The sequence below is a fragment of the Myzus persicae genome, unplaced genomic scaffold, assembly GCF_001856785.1.
Source record: "Myzus persicae strain clone G006 unplaced genomic scaffold, MPER_G0061.0, whole genome shotgun sequence".
NCBI lineage: Eukaryota > Metazoa > Arthropoda > Insecta > Hemiptera > Aphididae > Myzus > Myzus persicae.
The window spans coordinates 1,459,674-1,476,889 of record NW_019100469.1 but is presented as its reverse complement, the minus strand read 5'-3'; the positions used below and the strand labels follow the sequence as shown (position 1 = coordinate 1,476,889).

Sequence of the window (17,216 nt, the reverse complement as noted above, 5' to 3'; positions counted from 1 at the left end):
CCGGGGAAAAAAAACGAACCAACGCACGCACGCGCCTACACGCATGCACTGCGTGTGTGTCAGTAAAGGAACTTCGTGGTGGCGATCATGGGGACATAGTTCTTAACGAGGCATTCGGACCTTCGTAATTGGATTAAACAGCGTATAGCGGCACTATATATACGACAACTATAGTGTTTTTTTTTAAACGGACCGAAAGTGCGCTGTACACCGTACGATAACGAACACACTCGTCACGCACACACTGTATAATTAACACATACAACTTATTACATCATTTTTTTTTTTTTTATAGTTTTCCACCACCGCCAGCATATTATAATTACAGGATTTCGTTTTATATGGATTTCCTCAACCGGTCGAAGAGACGTGATATTTTTAATGGTTGTGCACATAATTTCAATAAAATCGTTTCCATAATATAACAATATGTGTATTTAGGTGTATAGGTAATTATGTTATTTTTTTTATAATATTATACAGGCACGTTATTATTGACATGTTGGTATTTGTTGTTGTTGTTTTTATTTTATTTTTAATGTACCATTATATGGTTATTATTATGCTTTTAAAAACTTTACGAAAAAAAATAATGATTTTTATTAGTTTAAAATATTTCCGGATAGAGAGAAAAAACAATGGGCTTAAAATTCAGCGGGTAGAATCGGGTTACGTGACCAACAGTAGTAAATAGTTTGTTCTAAACTGAAATACTTCTCCAAAGTTTCATAAATAATTTCTTGACAAAATAAAAATATAATATGATTTACTTATTTATTTTATCAATTAAGATCATTCTTAAGCTATGTAATATAAATATGTTTTTTTTGTATCAATGGAACAGATGGTCTTACAAAATATTAGGAATAAAATTAGATGTACAAATCAAAGTCAATGTTATCACACTATATTTATAAAACTCTTATATAAAATATATCTATGATATTCAAAAATGAATGTTATTACCAATACATTTGAAATCGATATTTTTTTCTAATAGTTATAAATGTTTATAAAATAATCTAATATGACTATCACCACAAAAATCACCTGTGTAGGTACTTAAATACTATGAAATATTAAATTTCCACTCAGTGGAAAATATTTTATATTTGTAAACATTTTTGGTATTATTTCTCTCGTGCTTTCTTATAACAAAGTTTTAACGGTTAGCAATCTTTCTCTAACACAGTGTCATTTAATTTAATCAGTAATTACATTAAAGTTATACGTTTGAAACAAAACTACCTTTCGTGAGGTTTTAAACGAATTGCGAAGAGTAGTTAATTCTTGGAAACTTTTCAACCTTAATTGATCTAGTCACCCAAGAACATAACTTGGTCAAAATTCGGCAATACACTTCTGGATACGACAACAACTGTACATGTAAACTGTACAGTCTATAGGGATGTCTATAGTAAGTTATATAATATATTTGTTACGCATAAAGTATTATATATCTAGATAGTTTTTAAATGTAAACATGATATTATTATGTATATTGAATACCTATGATTGTATTATAAATAGTAAAAACTTAATTGTTTGTTATTTATTTAACAATCTTGTAATGTTAATTTTTTTACTAAAATATATTAAGTATGCCTGGAATTTTATTACTAGAAACCAGAAAGTCGAGCCAAAACAATAATTTTTATGTTCTATACATTTATGCTTTACAATAAAAATATAATAATGATAGGTTTTGTGTATTTTCAACGTTTAAAATATTAAACGCAGCCAGTAAAAACCGTTGGATTGCCATTTGAATTCAATATAAAATAAGTACCTACGTGGTTGTTGTAAATGACTGCCAAAAACGATCCAAATTTATCATAGTTATTCCCAATTAAAAAAATATATATATAAATAATATATTGTGGGTGAGTTTTTTTTTCAATTTTCTGGCGTTTGTGTAGATTTGTTTTTAGCCGATTATCGTTATAATTGTTAGTGTTAGTCGGTGTCAGGAGGAATTTAAATTACATCGACTTTCAAATTTCTGGAATTCGTCCAACTGCACACACTACATAGGTATATAATAGCTTTGTGATGGGCAGTTAAACATCATCGACAAAATTAAATTTAGATCCATTCAATTAGAAATGTACGTTATTATTATTATTATTACTATTTTCTTTTAATTAAATGAACTCAATCCACAGAAGATAATTTTAAAATCTTGTCGAGCACTTTAAATTGGCACAATGTAAAACTCTTATTGACCGAGATTGAATACAATTGGACTCTTAATGAACTCCGATTAAAAAACCAATTGGATTACGTGTGAATAAATTAAATTAAAATTTATTTAACGTCCAAAATAATAATATTTATTTTCTTCCTACTTCTTTTTTTTTTTTTACACTACAACTTGTAAATGCAATATACTTTATGTTTTTCATCATTTCTCACTTTTTACGCCTCGTCAAAAAACATTCCATTTAAAATTTGTAAGCTTCGTTAAACTCAATATTTGTGATCTTGATTCTTGATACATTCAAATGATGTGTATTATAACTTTAAGAAAAGATTTTTTTTATGTACCTGTCAGCGTTAATTTGAATACGAGTTTTTATTGAGCAATGGAGATTATAAAATATACGACAGCTTACGTGCAATGTGATCCTAGATGTGTAAAATAATATAAAGTGTATAACCTTAAAATAAAAATAACGATTGATCGGGTACCTAATTTTACAGATTAAGGTAAGTATTATGAGATGTCCAGAACAAAAATGTTAGTTTTTAGTCTTGAGAAACGGGTTTTTTCTCTATATTGTAAAATAAATTAATATTCTGGTATTCGTTTGAATACAATTTCTCAATACCTGCATAAATATTATCTACTACTAAAATCGCGTTCCAGAATTTCGAGCACAGATATTTACCAGCCCTGCTGAAACATATATACAAGTGTTCGTCCTTTTAAAAGCGAATCGTTTGAAAATGTTAATAGTCTTACTATGTTAGTATATTTCTTGTACCCGTATGAATGGAGTCCAATAAACAATTTTATCAAAGACATTCCCACTGGGTAGTAGAACAATAATGATTGACCTGGTCTATAATGCACACCATCGAGTTTACTCTGCGCCCTTATACGAATACAAAAAGTCGGAAAACTTTAGTATGAAATACGATTTTCAACCTTTCGGTAATTGACTGAAACGCACTCTCCGCAGTCCTACTCTGCAGTGGTTGTAGTTGTGGATGAATAAAGAGATGTGATATATTCTCGTGTAATAAACGCGACAACAAAAAATCGTTAAAACTCCAAAAACGGAACTGATGGCGGCGTTTCCGTCCTTGGCTGCCGGCGAGGGGTGAGACAGGGTGAAACAGGCGACTGGAGCAGAACTTCTCCACTCTATATAATAATACCGGATCAATCGGGGGACGTCAGAATGACAGTCTGTAGTTGTATGGTCGTAACTCGTTATGACGCGGCGGAGACGGAGTAAGAGTATTCACCCCTTCCCCATCACACCATTCAATGATGTCGATAATTACAAAAGTATTGAATTGCTTACGATATTACATTGTACATGATGACTCGCTGGTGGTAAATTAACTTTAGAAAGGACCGAAAACGTTACTTTTTTTTCTCCATGTAATGGAGTGCTCGTTTTGGGCTCTTGGGCGATGATTAAAAAAAAGCCCAGGGAACGCCGGGAAGACGTTGAGCTTAAAATCCACAAAAGCATAACATTCGGCAATAGTCTGCAGAGGAACGGGCCGAAGATACTTGCGAAAAAGCCTCATTAGTCACCGCCACCGCCATACACCGTATCTTATATACGTTTATTATACAAACCTTTGCCCGTTCCACTGTTTTTCAAAGCGATGAAATATCGGCAACAGCTGTGATATTTTCCGTGCGTGAACGTTTTAAACGTTTTAATTGCCCCTCTTCGTCCGACTAAAACACACTACTCACGAATTTCAGACATAGGTCGGTTGGGTTGAGGGGTTTATTCGATTCTTACGTTTTCCAACAACAAAACAATTCCAATACTTACATAGATTTACACGCACACACACACACACACACACACACACACACACACACACACACACACACACACACACAAACAGGTATGCGTGTTAACATACGCATGAAACTTCAATTAAAAACGAGGATTATTCGCTCGGTTTCAAACGACCAAAACGACAAAATAATAGGGGGGATAAAAAACATATATATTGTTTTTACGAATATAGGCTTTTGCATTACAAACTAATAACATATTCATGTATGGAACATTATAACTTGGTAAAGCAACAAAATACATAGGTACTAATATTATTATTTATATAAATATTATGAAAAATGTATAGAAAATTAATGAACATAGTGATTAAATTGTGTTCTAATTTCTGAACAATGAATGATTTAACTACATACAAAATACAATTCCCTATAAAACACTAGCTCACAAAATTCTTCCCATCTTATACTGATAAATTAGTTATGCACCAAATGGCCAAATCTTTCAAATGTAAATACATTTAATGATCCAAAAAAACTGGATAAATATATAAATTTGAAAACCATATAAAATATTTAAATCTCTGTCTACGTAGTTGAAACATACATTTTGTTAAAAAAAATAATTTCAAGTAAAATAATAGCTACATGAAAGATTGAATATTAAATTTGTATTTATTATAGGAATAAATTAGAATGGGGTGCTGTTAAAATAATGGAATCTAATCAAAACTGTATAAATCGTATTACAGTTTGCAAAAATAAGAATTATTATTTTATTTGAATTTTAAACAAGCAATCTAAAATATTACAAATGAGGTATATTGAATATAAATTGAGATGTTGAAAAATGGTTTTACTGAAAATGTTCATATTTTTATTAATGAAGGAAGTAGTTATAAATTATCATATAGTAACCTTACTTTAAATACTTTAATGCTATATTGTTTAAAGTATAACTATGATAGAATACTTTAAATTGTATTTAAATTAAATATTTATGTTTATCTTATTATGTTTTAAATTTAATTTATAAACATAACAATTGGTAATCATGAGTAATTTATTTAAAATTAAAGAAAAATTAGGTATCGTAAAGCAGAGTTTAGATTATTATATTTTAATAGTGTTTTCAATAATCTGCTTCAGTATAATGTTCAATAACCACACCCATCAATATGTAATTTGCTAATAAAATTGAGTATGAAATCCAATATTCAAATTAGGTGGTGTCTATCAGTATTTTGTCAGAAACTATAGTCAATAAGTTTTTTGTATCTTGAAATCAAGCATTGGTAGTGCTTGTGCTTCTGACATTTGGATTCCAAAGGATGTGTACATATCATACAGTATCCTATTTCGTTTTAAATAAATAGATTCTATCCGGGAGTGCACTGATCCTGTACGTGTTAAAATGATTTTATTCTAAAAATATTGTACCTATCGACGTTACTTCGTTACCATGAAGGTCTAGTGACAAAAATCCGTCGAGACAGAAAGCCGTCGAGACACGATGCGGCGGCTACACACGGTCGTAAAATATTTTCGTACTACCGAATGGCGTCGATAAACGTCTAGCGAATGTGGTTCGAAGGAATGTGAGTGCAAAAATCAACAGAGAGAAATGCTCCGAGTATAAAATATATCTGAGCCTCCGGTGCGAGTGTCAATGGCGGTATCGTTATTATTTCCGGATCATTCCGCTCCGTGACAAATTTAATAACGTCTCGTCATAAGGGCCGTGTGACCGGTGCCCCTAAGCACTTCCGGCACAAATTCTCCAACGTATCCATTCCTAGGCTCTCTATTATATACATTTTGTTGTAGTAGTATCAATGGCCAACACATACGGCGGCACTAAACGCAATCCGTCCCGAGATAAGTTTACGAGTTTTCAGCTAGTGCGGCCGAAATTGAAATATTATCTGCACTCACCCGACCATAATTTAATCCAAGGTTGATATTTTTTTAATAATAATAATCATTTTTCGGAAGTAATAGACTCTAACCCAATACTGTATTATACGGATTAGTTTTTAAACCAATAGTTGACTTCGAGGTTAACTTAGAGGGGTGGCTTCGGTAGCATAGCCCCCCTTCCGGAGAGAGTTTAAGTCTACTTCACCCAAAAAAGTTTAGACCATCCAGAGTCTACACTATACTAACAGAGTAACACCCGCTTACCAAAACCGTGATTTTTACGAATTTTGATCTTTATTTGTCTTTATTTTGTCTAATTATTAAAATTGAGTGATACATCATCGGTTTAAATGATTTGATTTGTGAATGATAACTTTTTTTGTTCTAAATAAATAAATAGTTTATATTATTATTATTCAATTATTTATTTATAGCTATTGGTAGAATATACATTTAAATTTATTAAAAAAAAACTGCTAATGGACCTAGTTATTTTCAAACAAATGTTCATTCAGAAATTTCAAAAATTACATTTTCACTAAATCTTTGGATACCTAACTAATTTACATAGACTCGAACAAAATTTAGTGAGCGCTCTTTCACTTTAAGAATTTACATTTCTGTAGACAGTGCTCAGAGCAAAAAATCTGTTTCTACTCAAATACCACTTGATGCTCGCTGCTGGAAATTATAGTTTATAAATAAAAAAATATTCATCGGCGTGTTTTGGATTTATTTTTGTCCAATCGTTGTATTTCTTCAACGTCCTCGTAATAATATTTCGATGGAACAGAGCATGTTTGGGAATGCTAATTTGTACATATGGTGATAAGGTATTTTCACTTCGAATATAATTTCGTTTGTATTGTGAATAGGCATACCTTTTGCATTCATGCGGTCACGAGTTGTCATGTCAGTCGAATATGACAGAAGTGCACCTCAATATCTATGTGAATTCATATTTGTTATGATAAAGGTTCGGAACTTTTTGAATTTGCATGTTTTTTTCACCCTAATAGTCGAAGAATATTCTATGTAAAATATATATTTGTCCTGGGAAATTGTAAAATTTAATTTAATATGTTTTACTAGGTAAATATATTTCATTTTATTTTATAAAAAATACACATATCAAATATTTAACCAATTATGCATTTTTAATAATTATTAATATCACATATTATTATGAGTGCATACTTTAAAGTATTTTCATACATTCGTGAATATTTTGTCTCCACACACAATATAATATTAGTAAATTCATAATTGAGACCATTGTTGGTTAATTTTAGTTACATACTCGCATGCGTCCTTCGAAAATAGTTACAGTACCCAGTACTTATTACCTCCATAAAATCATGGACTCTAGTTTGAGCATTGTCTTGGTGGTATTAAAGGTACTATAAGATACGTCCACTGTTTGATATTGTGATATTTTTTTTGCGACGAACCTTTTGTACAGATAGCTTAGATCTGTTTATTTAGATAATCAGTCATGATGATTATAAAGATAATAATATTCATGTATATGTATTTTTTTCTTATAAATATTTTAGTGTTTATTCTCGATCAAGAATAATATTAATGTGAATGAACACGAATTTGTATGGTCGTTACATGGAAAAAATAACAAAACTTTTATGAACGCATTGTATTCTTTAGCAAAGTGTTTTTACAATTAAAATTCACAACATAGAGATTTATCAATTTTATTTTAAATTTAAATCTTTATTATATATGACAAACTAAAACGAAAAACAAGTTAAATTAAAAAAAAAAAAAATTAAAAACAGCATCTAAATACGATTAGTGTACTATTTGTGTATTTTCAAAACGTATTTTTGTAAATTTCTTTATCTTTATTTGAATCTTAAATTATTATTTACTTTGGCCATTAGGTACTATTAGACTAACTATAACGAAAATCTTATTGAATTATACAGTACGTTATATAGTACTAACCTAACCTAACGAATTTGTATGTATTTTTACACAGAGAAAAAAATCACGCGTAATTATCAAAATTAATGAACTTAAAAACAACCTACTAAGCAACTACTGGAGTAACTTATGAAGTCGCACAAACTGTATGTAAACCCTCTGAATTGTAATGATAAAAAAATAAATCATTGGCTTTCTGCGACATTTCTATTTTCATTTTTGATTCTTAACAAACTATAATATAAAATACAGTCTTTCGAAGATTCTCACGTTCTCGTGTTGTGTTGTTTGTAACCATTTCAATAAAATGTCATGAAAACAGTGTTCAATACTGATCAAATTACAATATTCTAATATTAAAATTAAAAATACAAACAATATATATGAACAATTGTATGTAAAGCTGTCAGTATCTACTAGTAGAGCTAGACTGCCTAATATCGAGGTCAATGGGTGGTTTCTCTAACGGTATATACCCGTTTTGTGTACAATTATGTGCCCCAGGACTCACTCGTCCGGCGTTGCTTGTATTCACATAACAATGTAATACCCTTTGGAAACGGGCTCGTTGAGTCTAGAAAGCTAAAGGACCCATGATAATAATGTTTCATTCTTTATGTGCTCTGCGGCTAACTGCGCTTGGTTTACACTGTGGACGACAGGGGGCCTTTTAGTAAGCAATATAAACATTGAAATGGTTTAACGTTATGCTAGACCCCGATTTGATTTCGGGAATTCAAAAAATGTATATTATTATATTATTTAGTTTTGATAGGATTGGATAATGCATTTTTTTATCCTAAATGATTTGACATTTTTTATCGTCTTTTACTGTAAATAGACCACAATTATATTATATATGTACTTATCCGATAAAGTGGTAACGTGTTGTGATACGGCACGAAGTCACTCGGATGGTATCCGAAAACACATTACACACCGATGGTTCGTGTGTATTCGAGCGGTTACCATCTCCTGACCATACTCTAGTCACATGCGCTGTTTCCGAGACCTAGATAGGCAATGGATAAATCTCTCAAATGTTGTTTTGTACACCGGTCGATGGACGATCAATTTTTATTGGAGACACTTACTATGGACTAAAGTTCAGAGAAAATTGAAATGATATTTTGATCATTTAGTGTTTGGCTGTTCCTTAGCTTTTGGTTACATTGCTCACAGAACCAGGCAAAGACAAAAAAAAATTACCTAAATAAGAAAATATGTCGGACTTACTTTTCGGATGATTATAAATCCTAAACTGTAATATAAATATAATTATATATTGATTTATCGTTTAACTAAGCATAATTATCTCTGTAAAAATAAATATTTTTAAATTAATACTATTACAATCAAAAGTAACATACATTTTAATATTATATTTTCGTGAAATAAGTTATGTTCAAAAATATAATAACAAGATATTTTTTAAAATAAAATGTATGCTACAATAAACTTTTTAATTAGTTAAAAAAGTCCTAAAAAAATGACCTTTTAAAAGCAAGACGTAACCATCCTTGAATTGATTTCAAAAGACTTCTTGAAACTTTGAGAGTACTCCATCTCCCTGATAAAGTGTCCAAAGAAATAACATCATTGTAAAACCAATATCGAACCAGCATCATTATTTTAAAACTAATTTGAAATAATGTATTGTGTTTCACAACGATGATACAAAATTCCTATTTTTTTTTTAAACAATGAAGAATAAAATTTACAGTTAAATATATATGTATATAATAAATTAACTTGATTCATTACAATCAAACTAAAATCATAATATTATAATCATTATACTATAATATAAAGTGTTAAGTATCAATTTGCTTGCTTGATTGCACAATCGTCACAAAGTCTATATAGTTGAGAATTTATTACATTATAGTAAAATTTTATGACTTTATCGAGCTAACCAAATTTTAACATAGTTATAAATGCATACCAAATATTCATCGATTTTTATATAATATGTTTTAATCGAAAATTTGATACTTCATACTATGATATATCGCATTTCGTTATAAATATTACACTATACTACGAGGGTAACTTAATAGTGAAGTTCTAATACATTTAAATCATTTCAAGAAGACAGAACAACGAATCATAATAACACGGAAATCGTTGATGTGTTGCACATGGATGATCAACTCCTATTTCAATTATATTATTATATTACGAATATGATCCGCACCGTTATTAACTGTAGTATAATAAATTATCAATCTACAAAAACATAAGTCACGAGCAGGAAATTATAATAATATTTTTAAAAATGTATATTGTTATATACGTTTGTCGTTTATTATGACGTAATCAGGAAACAAATAACCTTTAGTCACAGCACTTGTGTCCTGAATAATTAGTTATAGTTGAAAATATTTGAGTGAAATTGTTATGATGCTAATCCTCTACCATTTTTTGAAAGGTAACATTCTCATCACAACAAATAATATAGAATAATATTTAATTATTCAATTTTGAGACTTAGGGTGTAAAAACGCTGAGTTTTGAATTCCTAAATTAAGGTTTGTCGTTTTGATGACGATGCAATCGTATATTATGCATAGTAATATTATGAAGATTGGTATGCTGATGGTATTTGAGAATTTCGTTCATAGTTTATAATAATTTATTGTAAAACATGAACACAAACTTGAAAATGTACAGTTACATACGCAATTAACATACTTTTCCGTTTAAATATTTCTAACAAAAAGTAATCTAGTATTTATTTTGTTCAGATTAAATAATTTCACAGCAGCGTGTATTATCATATTAAATCTTGTGACATTAATTATATAATATTATATTTTTACAAAAAATCATAATCAAAACATTACAAAATAGTTACTTTTTTATTTTGTACTTTAATAATTATAAAAATAATAATAAACCATTTCATTAGTATTGGGTAAAATTATTATTATTCTTAGTTACAATAGTAAGGTCGACTCTCTGAGATGACAAATATAATCATAAAACTGTTATTTTCTGGTTATTTTCAAACTGCGTATAATTACCAAAAGTTTTAATTAGTGTTTTTCTCTTTATGGCGCATTTTTTTTTTTATTTGCTCCATTCTGAATTCGGAGTACTTTTTGAGTATAATTATGTATAATGGGCTCCATTATAAACCAAATACCATACCAAAATACTTGTGGTAACTAGATCATTAACCATATATATATATATATATATTGTAGAATAATTTGCACTGATAAAATAAAAACGTACAGAAAAAAAAGGTTGTCGGTAATGATGTCGATTTCTTAGATATATCAGATGGAATTTCATTAGAGAGACCAAAAAATCTCGTTAGCTAGGTCATTGTCAGTGTGATACTATTCTATTACATAGAGTCTAAATTGGGTGTTAAAATACATGACTAGTTTCAAATAAATGGTGAAAAATATGTTTTTGCTTTCATATCAAATAAAATTAATCTCGTTTAATATACCTGGACTCAAGAATGGAACTTAATAAACCACATCAGCTAAGTGAAACTTGTACAGGTTGTATACCTGATCTCCAATCAAACGTTAACAGTGTCAACTTCGGAAAGAAAATCATTAAACATAATTTAATACTAAATTAAATGTATATTCAGAATTAATGGCCCAGTAGTCGTTGTTTTTAATTCAGTAAAAAAGAAAAATTAATCTCTATAAAGTGTTAAGTTTAAAATAATTATTAAATAATGCAATAAAATATGGTTCCAATGTACTAGAATTCTTATCAATGTTCAACAGGTTATAGTTATAAAATATTTCTGGTTTTTTTTTTTGAGAAATTACGAATGAAATTCGTAAATGAAATAAACTTTACTAATTTAAGATCAAGTTTTATACATTTTGTCATTGTACCAATAAAATCCAAGGTACTTTTAATAATTTCATATTTTTAAGAAAAAAAATTATCAATATCACATTAATATTCATCATAAATTATGGTTTTTTAAATTGTATATCATTTAGATGGCAAATACCGACAACCGCTTAATTATTAATCAGTTGCCTCTATAATATTCTTAATATATTTCACTTTGGCGTTGATCGTACATTATAATATTTTATTAGTGTTTGTTTGTTTTCAATAACAAGTATAATATACATGTCGTAGACTTATTTGAACATTTAAAACTACCCTAACAATTTTTACAATAAATAACTTCTAAAAATAACAAATAAATAATGATCAACACTAATGTATTATCTCTGGACATATACAATAAATGTATGACACCTAATGAATCCTTACTTATATAATTTCAAGTGATTTATTTATACTTTTTTAAATAAAATAAGTTTTACAGTTATACTAGAATTTCATCGGTATTATATTTCCAAGAGATGTGTATAAAAAAAATTTAAAAAAAAAATTTAGATGTTTTATAAATATTTAATATACATTGTATATTATACAAGGATGTTTTCTTTTGTTATTTTATTATGAGCACTTACATAACATAATATTATCCAATTTCAGATGAATTTTCAACGTTCAAGTTAATTTTTTACATACAGTTTTAATTTAACAGTTAATATTTTCAAGAAAAAAATGTAAATTTTAAACAAATTAATGTTAAAATGAAAAATATAATATTAAAATATTTTTTCCTTGGTAAACTGAAGTATTAATTTTCCATCTGTATTTCATACTGTTGCACAATTTCAATGTTTGGTATATGTACTTATTGTACAGTGTATACATACATTTATAAATAAACGAATAGAATTTAATAGGTATGACATTTATGTTTATAGTATTATATTATGCATTTTATGGAATTTATATTAATACAATTTTTAAAAAAAATATTTCACCGAGAGGGAAGTTCAATTAAAATGTTATCAAAATCATTTTTTCCAATTTTAAATATAGTTAGGTACCACTTTTGTACCTAACGCCTGATCAGGTTGCCTTATAACTATCCCGTTTTGTTTTATGTTACATTATTCTAATGTAGTTGCATTCGTTTATCAATTTTAAAATACATGAAGTTATTATTGTATATTATTATTATTATTTAATTACTACATTAATACTTTAGTCATTCAGGACAAAATATTTGTTATGATGATGAAAACAGATACATTTTACCCCACGAACACCCATAGTCAAAACGACTAACGAAAAATTACCCATCAAAGTGTAAATATCACTGTCGTCAAACCACTAGCATGTGATATTGAACAATAAATTTCTACCTATTAAAAATATTTCATTCGCTGTTATTACAGTCATCTTTTTTTTTTATCTAACAACGATCATCGTCTATTTTACCAAGCACATGACTCACGATATATCATCAGCCATCACCTCTGCTCGAGAAAAATGTTTTACGAATCACTACCCACATTACGTCATCAGTTTTCGAAAGCTTTCTCATCTATTTAAACGGCAGTTTGGAAGTAAAAATAAAGATTTATATTGAAATTGACAATTTTACGAGTTCTGGTTAAAACTTTCCACGAGTTCAAATAAATCTTATTACCAATATTTTTAATTCAGTTTTCGAAAATTGTATTTTGTCTAACCGTTTTACTGCCATCGCATTATATAACAACCGTTATCGAGGACATAGTGACGGCATGTGACCATCGGATGTCTTGTAACCTGCATGATGTTGTACTACTATTATATATTGCGTCATATTGCAGTGAATACTCACGTGAGCATGATGGCGAGTGGGTTCTGCAGTGTTGTTCTCATGGGACTGTCCAGAGGTCCTCTGCCGAAGCCGGGCCAGGGCGCTCTTCAGCCCCTCCGTGTTTGCCCTACCGGTGTACAAACCACGCCATCTCTTTGACCTTGCATCCGCCGCCGGCACCCCAAACACTTAACTCTAACATCTGAAAAATAAAACGTTTTATTATTTCAGTTCGATTTTATTTACCTAATATTTATTTATTTTTTTTACTTTACAGGATATATAATTTATGTTTTTAAACTAAACTTAACTTGTATTATACTGCCAAATCAAAGACAACACAAGTAAATACAGTACTAATTGTTTTGTGTGAGAACTGTAAAAACTATTGATGACACAACTACGTTGTTATCGTAAAATATACTTTAAATTGAAAAAAAAAAATTGCATTGTGTTATTGATTTCGAAAATGTCTTTTGATAATTCTTTTGATTGAACACGAAAACAAGAGAATTATTTAACAAGAAATGTTTTTTTGTTATGAGTTCATGGCGCGTATATTAGTTATTGAACAACTCTCCCCACTCCCCCTGTTCAATTTTCGGTGTGCTCATTTTCCACTAATATTTCTTTCTCGTTTATCAAACCTACATAATTGTTCTAAGAAAAATACAGGAAGAACAAATAATGTAAGTGAACAATAAGTTTCAATAGACAATTTTAAAAAATGCGTAAGAACTAAGCATACAAATATTTGGATGTTCATTGAAGCAATCAATATTAAAATTCATTACTCCCTAAAAAATATTTAAATATTAAATATCCAAATAGGTATTATATCATTGTTAATTCTTCAAAAATAATAAAAATAAAAAATAAAAACACGTAATAAGGGATAAAAAAATAATTAGAAATCATAGACTTTTAAAATAATTTTTGAATTTTTGAAAACATTTTCATCTAAATGTCCAATTTTTATTTTACCTTCTATTTTTTTTTTTTTTTTAATTGTTATATTTTTATGTTAAGTAATATAATATTTTATACTGTCTAGTATGATTTATTATGAATTGGAAGATCATTTTAGGGTTAAAAAATATACATGTATCATCCTGTATATCAAGTTAATTATTAAAATATTGGTAAATATAGTATATTCTAGTTTACTGCACGTTAAAACAAAACAAAAATACTTCTCAAATATTACATTTTTAACTAAATAGGGAAAGGAAATGTCGAACTAATAAAAAAATGTACCATGGGGAAATTTACTACTCCACCGAAAATAGATGGATGTAATTTTCCTTAGATTTAATTTAATTAACACTACGAAGATTGAGCAGCACTATTCATTATAATAAAACAATATTAATTAAAGCATCATATGCCAATATTCATGTTAAACAAATATTTTGTTATTTAAATGTTAATATAAAGTTTTGTCAACCATCAATAATTACATAATAGATGGACCGGATGATTTGATAGTTTATGATGTATAATCATAGCGAAAAACAATAATTTAATACTATATGATAAACCATATTTTTTATAAAAAATATTTGAAATATCTATTTGAATTATTAAAATATACTTAACATACAATTCAGTTAACACTAAATACTATAAATAAAAAAAACTATTAGGCATATTGTTGGTACAATTTTCGAATGAGTCTTATAGTATGTTACAACAACATCCAAAGATGATATATTATGAAATAAAAATGAATTTGTCCATAATATTACAATCACGAAGTTTAAACAATATTTCAAGATGTTTAATGTTAGTTTATAAGTAAGGTTGTATATTATAAAACGTGACCATCTCAGTCAAATAGTTTCAAACAAAAAGTTTAATCCATGATTTTTTGTTTGTTTTATTAAAAAATTAAATGATTCATCCCCAATGAAAAATGTCGTGGATATGCAATTTTATTGCTCAACATCATAAATACTAAATATGGCCACAATCGCATTATAATTGCATTTAAATCCATCTTAAATATAATAATCATCTAATAAACAAAATGTGGCTTTTCTTTTATTATAACAAAACTGACACGATCCCTATTAATCAACGTAATTTATTAACAGACATTTAAGTAATCAAATAGCTGCAGCATCTATAGGTATTTACACTAACGAGTAGTTTTGTCAATTGTAGACAAAATTCTAAATACAATAATTAGTGTACAGATTGTTTTTAAAAAAATAATGATTTTAATAAAGTAAAACAAAATAATGATTATAATAAAGTAAAACAAAATATTAAAGAACTTGAAAATTAGCCATGGCGGAAATAACTTTTATTAGAAATAATAAAAAATGTAAGCGTATGCATTTTTAGAGTTTAAGTTTCATGTATAAATAATTAATGAATTTTACGTTGTACAACAATTTATGTGTTCCCATGCTTTATATTTTGACGAAACAATTTTTAACGATTAACAAAACTTTAATTATCCATTTTTCATGTCAAAAAAATAAATTAAAAACAAATCCTTTACCGCATTGAAATTGACCATCATTTTGCTTTCGAGCTTTCATGCCATTAAACTTATCCGGACCCAACAGAAAAAATTATTGTATATATTTTCAACCAAACGAGCCCATGGTTATGTATACATTAATAACATCGCATAAAGTGTATTAGGTTGGTAAATAGTTTATAAAGTTTGGAAAAAATTCGGTTAAGTGTGCGTGGAACCTGACAAAGTGAAATTATAATATAGCGATGCATAATACGCTGAAGCGTGTGCACCTATATGTGTGTGTGCGTGCACATAAATCGGAGACACGCAGTGAGGTATACACAAGATATATTGTGGCTGCGGGTGGGTGTTGGTGAAAAGAGGCACGTTGAGGGTCGGTCGTGGTGATGGGGAGGGGTGCAGGTGGGAAGAATTGGTTGGTGTAGGGCCAAATCTGCTGAATCGCGCATAAAATTCGCCATAAACACAAAGGGGACTGCGGGGGTGGAGGGTACCGTAAGTTCGGTAGAAGGTGTGTGCAAGTGAGAGTGTATGTGGAACGTGTGGGAAGGGGATGAGGGTAAGAGTTTCAACCCGTTTTTCGTGTACGTCACCCCCCGCCGAGGGCACTGCCGTTAGCACGCGCATAAAATTATTATCTCGGCCGCTCGGCGTTGCAGTGCGTGTTCGGTTATCGATTATCCACGTGCGTGTGCCGAAGTGATTGGAAAGTATGGCAGGCGGTGGAGCAAGGGCGGGGGACGATATGGTGTGGTGGTTTTCAATTTTTTTTTTTTTTGCTTACCCCTTAAGCGTCAGCAAGTCGCACACGATTTGCCGTACGATCACCGGCCCGACGTAATAGCGTATTCAAAATTGTTGAGCCCAGGCACTAACATTTGTATTTATTTCATTGTATTAAGATAAACTTCAAGAATGTCCCAGGTTCAGAATAGCATACATAAACTAATATAACAGTAAATTAAGCAATTCCAATTCATAGTAACATTTTTAAACAAAATATAAATCCTAACTTTAGCAAGAATTTAACATATTACATAACCGGTTAACTTCCATAGTTAAAATCCATATTTGGGTAAGTAATTGTGAAAGAAGTCCAGTCCAAATCTCATTTACTAGCCTCAAGATCCTCTCAAGGGGATTATCAAGCACATAATTAGTTCAGTGGGTTTTGATATAAAAGTTGGAGACGTTCGAGAATAACATATACATTA

At 29.2% G+C, this 17,216-nt stretch overlaps 1 protein-coding gene across 1 annotated transcript in view; it reads right to left on the bottom strand.

Moving 5' to 3' along the window:
* LOC111040196 (putative mediator of RNA polymerase II transcription subunit 26) overlaps window positions 1-17,216 on the bottom strand; it is a 210,855-nt gene that overhangs the window by 137,235 nt on the left and 56,404 nt on the right. The window contains exon 2 of the mRNA XM_022324040.1: window positions 13,530-13,710. The gene's annotated coding sequence lies outside the window, so the exon portion shown is untranslated. The remainder of the gene's footprint in view (window positions 1-13,529; window positions 13,711-17,216) is intronic.